This window comes from Populus euphratica, unplaced genomic scaffold, assembly GCF_000495115.2.
Source record: "Populus euphratica unplaced genomic scaffold, PopEup_1.0 scaffold3.1, whole genome shotgun sequence".
In the NCBI taxonomy this organism is placed as follows: domain Eukaryota; kingdom Viridiplantae; phylum Streptophyta; class Magnoliopsida; order Malpighiales; family Salicaceae; genus Populus; species Populus euphratica.
Window position 1 is genome coordinate 2182016 of NW_011499847.1, and position 8242 is coordinate 2190257.

General features: G+C 35.5%; 1 long non-coding RNA gene across 1 annotated transcript; it reads right to left on the reverse strand.

The window, feature by feature from the left end:
- Window positions 1-372: 372 nt before the first annotated feature.
- Window positions 373-3482, reverse strand: LOC105141461 (uncharacterized). Its single transcript, XR_845391.1, has 2 exons — window positions 3447-3482; window positions 373-508 (listed from the first exon to the last, which is right to left on the reverse strand). It is a non-coding gene; the product is annotated as an uncharacterized LOC105141461 (long non-coding RNA).
- Window positions 3483-8242: the final 4760 nt, after the last annotated feature.

Below are 8242 nucleotides of genomic sequence, written 5' to 3' on the forward strand. Positions count from 1 at the left end.
GATCCACAGAAGAAAATAGAAGATAACTGTTTATTTTGATTTGGATTGCTAGTTTTAATTTATCCTCTTTGAATAACTTCAAATTGAAGCAGACCTTAGTTCGTAGAAGCAGTGGGGTCATGATGTTTCACAGAAATTAATAGTTGCCAGTCAGACCTGTATTCTTGATGATTAGGTAGAAGGCAAAACCATGTGATGGCTCATGAGCTAATTTCTTGACTAGACCTCTTGCAAGGACCTCTTCACACCTGGCTACATGCATTAGGGGATCTCTAGCAATATACCCTTGCATCTTTATAAATATACACACATTTAGGTTCACAAGCAACACAGGTCTTCACGTTCTTCAGAATAAAAATTGTTCAGCATCTCTCTCAAGAACTATATATTTCATTCTCATTCATATCAAATAATGGGTTTCCGTTTGTCTGCTATTATACGTGCTAAGCAAATTCTTCACCTATCTCCATCTGCAGCAAGCCAACTATCTTCAAATGTGCCAAAGGGTCTATGCTGGAGAAATCCAAAAGAAGAGATTCATAATTCCAATATCATACTTGAACCAACCACTATTTCAATACTTGCTACTTCAAGCTGAAGAAGAATTCGGATATCATCATCCCATGGGCGGTCTCACAATCCCATGCAGAGAAGACATTTTTCATCTTGTCATTTCTTCCTTAAATCAATCATGAAAGCTGATAATGGCATTGAAAAACTCTGACACGGTTTTGTAACGGTGACATTAATGCGTTTCATGTACAGACCTTTGTTTCTTTATATTTTTTTCTTCCTCAGGGGAATGAACTTGTTTCATGGTATGGCAAAACTGGATGCTATTGCCGTTTGGTCAGATTGTATTTCAATTAGGAAATTGCTAGAACCAATCAATGAAAGTTTGCCATCATATTCTATTGTTCTCTTGTTAATTTCCTTTGCATGAGTTTCTGCATTTTGTTTGAATTATATTCCTCGAAAAAAAAAATCTTCAGTAGCGCTGTCATCACCTGCTAATTATATTAGTGTACCAGTTCATGACAGACGAAAGCCTACATTAGTCAATCTTACGTCTGATTACACAAGACCAAACACCAAAGCACTGTCATCACCTGCTAATTAAAATGTTGTCTATCCGCATTGCACTTGAATGGTAATAAATGCTCTTTTAAGTAGGGAACACAGCTTCTCGGAAACTTCAAGAGGCTTGTACTGTAAGATGATAGACTTAAATGGTGGAACTAGAAGGCTGGAATCTCCTAGTGCCACCTTCAACGTTATATATATATATATATTTTATTTTTATTTTTATTTTTTTTTGAAGAACTGGTTCTGGTGTCTGTTACAGTTTACTTTTCTCATCATCTATTATTGAAAGCATCAACGTAGAGTGGGACAATTACTGCAGCCAAAGGAACAGATTCAGCTGTAGACTTCTCTGGTAGTCTCAGCCACTCTTTAATTTTAATATGCAATAGCATAGAATAGAAGCCTTGATCCTTTCCTAATCTTATTAATCAGCACATGTTAGGTGTCAGAACACTCGGCCAAACCAGGTCCAGTTAAGTAACAACTGATGTATAAGGGCCGTTTATCAAGAAGAGCATATGCAGCAACTGTTCAACAACGGTCCCCTGAAATTATTGCTGCCACTCAACTTTGTTTTCACAAGTGACAATCTTTTACAATTTCGTTACTATGAGAGTTCCCAGTATGTTAGTCCTAACTCCCACGGGGCAAGTGGTGATGGAGACTTAACTAGGAGTCGGGACAAATATAGTCTTGAAAGTTGATGCATTCATTTATCAAAAAGGGAGAAAGTGAAATGAAATAAGTCTTCTATTACTGCAGAATTGACATGTCATGATCAAATATAATGGATGGAGTATTAAATTTCATAATTTGTTTTTCTTCATCAACTTCGTTGTGCTTTATTACAAATAAATCTGATATGCTTATGTTCTGTTAAGCATTTCAGCTCGTATGTTCATGAAAGAGAAAGAGAGATACTGCAGAAATTTAACTTCAAGACATTCGATGATCACAAATTGACACTCATACCATTAACCATATAACCACAAGGTTGGTCTTGGCTGACTGCAAGTTCTAGGCAATCCTCCTATGGAATGTGTATATAAAGCCACCGTTTGACACAAATGAAAAATGGAGACCTCTTGAAAATGATCACTCATTTAGCAGACTAGATATTGTTGGTGATCCCTCCTCAAAGTAAAAACATATCCGTACGATGATATATCGAGCTGGCTAATCATCAGTGCTGGCAGTAGGGCAAGGCCATGTGAACTTCATTGTGTCGTCTCCAGCTGCGTTGGGAGACTGTAAGTTCTGCGCAATCCTCCTGTGAAAAGTATGAGGCCTTGTTCGGCACATTGCAAAGGGGGACCTCTTGAAAATGATCAATCATCTATCTCACTAGATTTTGTTAGTGATCCCTCCTCGAAGTAAGAGCATATCCGTACAATGATATATCCAGTTGGCTAATCATCAGTGCTGGCAGCAGGGCAAGGCCATGTGAACTTCATTGTGCACTGTCATCTGTCAAGCCAAGTTTATTCATTTTTTGGAAGAATAGCAAAGTTTATTCATTGATATGAAATTAGTGTTTCGGATATGATATTAGTGTAACTCTCAGAGCTTCCAGTTGCTACTCAAGTTATGCTAGTGAAGGTTTTCTCTTACCTATAGAAAAGGTTCTTAGCTACCACTTTCTGGTTCTATACTAATTGCAGGAAATTACACATGCTTGTATTAAATTTGGATTGAGGATGTCAGCTAAGGACTCTTTCGTGCAATTAGATTCCAGATTTTTTCTTTTTCCAGAAAATATCGTAAGGACTATAGCTTCAAATCTTCGAATTTGATAAACATATGATAATCTGAATAGAAAGAGTTCAATGGATATCTTGCCTTTAAATTATAAAATAAATGACAGGAGACTTAGCAAGTCTCAGATATTAAGAAAAGAAGGAAAATATCAGTTTATATTGTCAATCGGACAATCAGTATATATCATTCTCAAATAACTTGGAATGGAAGTAGACCTTTATAGTTCATAGAAGCAGTGGGGTCATAACGTTTCACAAATGATTTGTGGCCAGTCCTACCTGTATGCTTGATAATTAGGTTGAAGACAAAACCATGTGATGACTCATGATTTGATCTCTTGACTACTTCACATTCAAGGGCCTCTTGGCAACCAGTTTCTTGCATTAAGCGATTTGTAACCTTACATCCATAATACACACTTAATTAGGCTGACGAGCAATTCAAGCCGTCACATCCTTTAGAATCAAAAGTTTCTTTGCCTAACAAGTCTTCTTAGATTTGAAATAATGGGTTTTCTTTCGACTGCCAGTGTACGTGCTGAACAAATTCGTCAGCATTCTTCATCTGCAAGAAGCTAAGCAGCTTCAAATGTGCCAAAGGGCTGCCCATCAGTTTATGTTGGAGAAATCCGAAAGAAGCGATTTGTATTTCCAATGTCATATTTGAACCAGCCTATATTTCAAGACTTGCGGAATCAAACTGAAGAGGAATTTGGATATTATGATCATCCGATGGGAGATCTCACAATTCCTTGTAGAGAAGACATTTTCATTGAAGCCATTTCTTGCTTAAATCAGTACTGAAAGCTGACAAAGCCATAGATGAAACCTAAAAGAGTTCCTTTTTTCTTTTTTGTTGAGAGGCTGACACAGCTCAGGTAGATAGTTATACATGCTTCTGCTAATCCCATTTTTCTTCCTCGGGAAAATGAAAATGTTTCACAGTAGGAAAAGTTGCTGAAATTTTTCAAACTGTTTTAATTAGGAAACTGCGAGCATTAATTATCAAGGACTTGCTTCGGATCTCATCTTGATGATGAGTCAGAAAACAATACCATGTGATCCCTCGTAAATTCATGTCTTCCACCAGACCCCATCCAAATGCCTCTGCGCCTCTGATCCACATAAAAAATGATTTTCCTTGCCTATTAATTCATCTATATATACACATAATTGCAGCCTTTACATTCTCATCAGGTATCAGAGCTCTCGTCTCTTCATTAAAACCTTTATAATCTTCAGATTGTTCTAACACACATCCAAACAAAATGATGGCTATTCGCTTGCCCCGTATTCTTCAAGTTAAGCAAAATATTCTTCGAGTATCATCTGCGGCTAAAGATGTCTGAAAAGGCTACATTGCAGTATATGTTGGAGAAGAAGAGAAGAAAAGATTTGTGATTACAGTATCATACTTGAACCAACCTTCATTTCAGGACCTCCTAAGTAAAGCTGAAGAATAATTTGGATTCAAACATCAAATGGGTAGCTTACGATCCTTGGTGAGAATATTAAAAAATAATATAAATTATATCTTAAAATTTCATTTGATAATTTAAATTATTGAGTTGAGATATTTTTTAATATGATATTAGAGCATTGATGACCAAACAGTCACAAATATAAATATCATCATCTCTATTTATTTGATAAAAATTAAATAAAAATTAATATAAATTTTAACAAGTTTCAAGTTTAAAGAATTGTCACTTATTAAAAAATAATATAAATTATATCTTAAAAATTCATTTAAAAACTTAAATTTTTAGGCTTAATTGACTTTTTTGACAGAAAAAATATCTTTATCAATCTCACCACTAGCTCGAAGGACTAAAATAGATTAAAGAAAACAATTTTGTAGGCTGTAGAATACATTCCAAATATCACGTACAGAATTTACTCTCTCTGGTCCTGGAGAATAAGAAATATTTGTCCCCACCACAAACCATGGATGCAACTTAATTTGTTGTATAAACGAAAAGAAAAGCATTACTGAAATTTTTTGTTCATGAGATTCAGAAATATTGTCCTTTTGATGTCTTGCCTTTCACTTATAACTTTGCTGATCTTGGTTAGTCAAAAAGGAAAAAAAATATATATTTGCTTGATCTTTTCCTTGGAAGGAGTTCCTACAGGCTACAGTTATATATTTTCTTCTCACTTCAACGTTATGTTGTTCAAATGAGCAATACTCTTCGACATGCCATTTCCTTGAAGTGCATGAATTGTATGGATGTAAAACGATATAGTTGATGAAGGAACGCTTGTAGGCGCCATCCGTTTAGTTAACAACTTGATTTTCTGCAGTATCTCTTTATGGTTACAATCTGATTTATAAGGCTGCCTTGCGTGGATAGCTTGTCTGACTTCATAGTGCTTGATCACTTAGTTCGATTAATGACCCAATAACTTCAGTGCTCTGAGTTGCTCATGGAAGTTTTTTACTTAAAGCTTCTCTCTTAGTCTCATCAGCCAAAATATGAATTTTAATATGCAGGAGCATAGAATAGAATCCTGTATCCTTTCATAATCTGATTGCTTGGCATAGGTAGGTGTAAGAACACAAGGCTAAAAGCCGGTCCAGGTTGGTAGTATGTGATATAAATGGGTCACTTGACAAGTAGAGCATCTACAACAACTATTCAGCAATGGTCCCCAGAAAACTGGATTGCCAGACAAATTTGTTGTTAGAACTGATAACTTTCTTTGGTTTCATTACTTTGTCTGTGAGAGTGCCTTGGACATGGCCCTAAAAGGAAAGTGGAGATGGAGACTCAAGATAGGATAAATCTAGTCTGGAAACTTGATCCATTCAATTAGCACAAGGGAGAACATGAGTTGAAATAGGACTTTTATCATTGCAGACTTGACATGTCACATATAATGGATGGAATACTAAATTTCATATTTCCTTTATCTTCATTTTCTTTGTTGTAAACATGAATCTGACGTGCTCATGTTTTCCTCATATGCATTTCAGCTCGAATACAATTTTTTGGAGAAATCCAAAAGAAGCGATTTGTAATTCCGGTACCATAATTGAACTAACCTATTTTTCAAGACTTGCTTAGCCAAGCCGAAGAACAATTAGGATATGATCATCCAATGGGCGGTCTCACTATTCCTTGCAGAGAAGAGATTTTCATGGATGTCATTTCTTGCTTAAGTTAGTCATGAAAGCAGATAGTGGCGTGGATTGACTCGAGCACATTTTTTGCAAATAAGACACTTAGGACTTAAGACTACCATGTACAGGCCTTTTCTCGGATACCTTTTTTCTTCCTTACGGGAAATGAACATGGTTCACAGTACTATTGCTGTCTTCTCAAATTGTATTTCAAATTTGAGAGTGAACGCATCAATCAATGTGTTCTTTAATTTTCTCATGGCTATATAATGTTCTCTTGCAAATTTCTGTCGTGATGTCTTACGTTCGTTAAATGCGCTACTATATGATCATTGCTCTAATTACTTTTCCCCATAACCAAAATTAAAAAAAAAACTCTTCATCTGAAACTGGAGTGTGGCAGTCTTTTTACATGTTGCTGTTGTAACAACAAAGTAAACATTTTTATGGTGTCAGGCATCAGTTCATCACAGACAAAGGCCTAAAGAAGTCAAGTTTACTTTGATTGCATCATGTCAAATATTAAGAACCTGTGTCCATAACTGTATAGTTAAAACAAAGTAAGGAAAATTTAGAGTCGGACGTTCAATATTTAGTGTAATCACTGATCTGTTCCTCCACAATTTTTACAGAAATAGATGTTGAGGCTAACTACTTGAAAAACCATTTTCTGCTATGATGGTCATTGCCAAGGTACATGATCTGCTTCAAGATCTTTAGACATAACCAAAGGATTCTTAGCTGTTTGCATCGGTGAAATGGAGAAGAAGCGATCTGTAGTTCCATTGTCCTATCTGACTAAGCCCTCATTTCAGGATTTACTTAATAAAGCTGAAGAGGTGTTCGGTTTTAGTCATCCAATGGGTGGTTTGACAATTCCTTGCAGAGAAGATACATTCATTGATGTCCTTTCTAGCTTGAGTAGATCATAAAATAGAGGCAATCATACTAACCAGATAGAACAATCTTGTTTGACATGAATTGCCAATTTGATGTAAATCCAAACTTTGATAACTATATTTTTCTGTTATAGAATCAAACAATTTCAAAAATGAGAAACTTTCTTTGTTTTCCCTCATAATCAATTCTATATCATTGAATGTTATCCCCATAATGATTGAATGAACTGATACAAGTGGCCAAAAATTATTTGATCAAATTCTTGATTTGTTTTCTTCTTAGGTTGCATATGGCCATCGATTGTTTAAGCAGCCATACCCTTCTTTAATTTATGTTAGTTTAACGTTGGTTAATCTTCCTTTAATATTGTTTGAAAGCTCATAAGTGAATGGATATGCTGCTGGATAAAAATAATTAAGTAGTCAATTATCAGAATTAATTTCATAAACTGCAGCACGAACAAGATTTCTGAAATGTGAGTTAGGTTCTAAAAGGGAGGAGCATTGCCACCTGCTTCACATGCTCTTCACAATGCCTTGTCTGGCAAGAATTTCTTCTTCTTCTTTTCCTTTACTATTTGTGATCCATGTAAGAGTTTTTTGCTAAAGCAATAAACGCTGGTGAATAAAGCCTCGATTGCAGGTTTACCGAGGCTAGCCTTTCTGTTTTTAACCATGCAACTCGAGGGAAATTAATGACAAGAAAATTTTGGTCGAGGCCGGACACATTCACATCATTACCACCCAAAACAAAGTAGATGTCTGAAGCTTGTCCTGCATTCTAATTTCATCTACAGAAATGATCTTCTTTCTGCAATTCATGAATTTCAAGTGGGGTCCTCTTTTATGATTGTCTCATGATTCTCTTGGGCATAATCATTGTTGTCGGACTTGATCCAAGGCGTGACTCGAAAAAGGATTTTAAGTTATTGGGTTATCGAGTTAAGTAATAAGTTATTGAGTCAATCCGAATTAATAATATGATTAGTATAATAATTTCTTTATTTAAATTAAAATTCAATTCTAGATTGCAAGTTTCTCGGATCAATCAAATAACCAGGTTTAATACCTGCAAGCATAATTGCAGCAACAAAGACCATAATCAAACTAGTGTTTCTTGTATTTCCTAGTACGGAGAACATGAAAATATCTTACAAACAAGAATTGGATCTTACTCTCTTTAAAATTTTACATCAAAAACTCAATCCTCATCTTCTCTTCTCTCTTTAATTCACGTACCTTCTATCATGGGGTTTTTTTTTATCCAAAAACAAGCATCACACAGCAATCTAGTCCCACTAGACTCAGTCTTTCCCTCACCGGTTCACTCATGTTTTACCTACAACTAGTTTGTCTCACAAACCGACACTCTT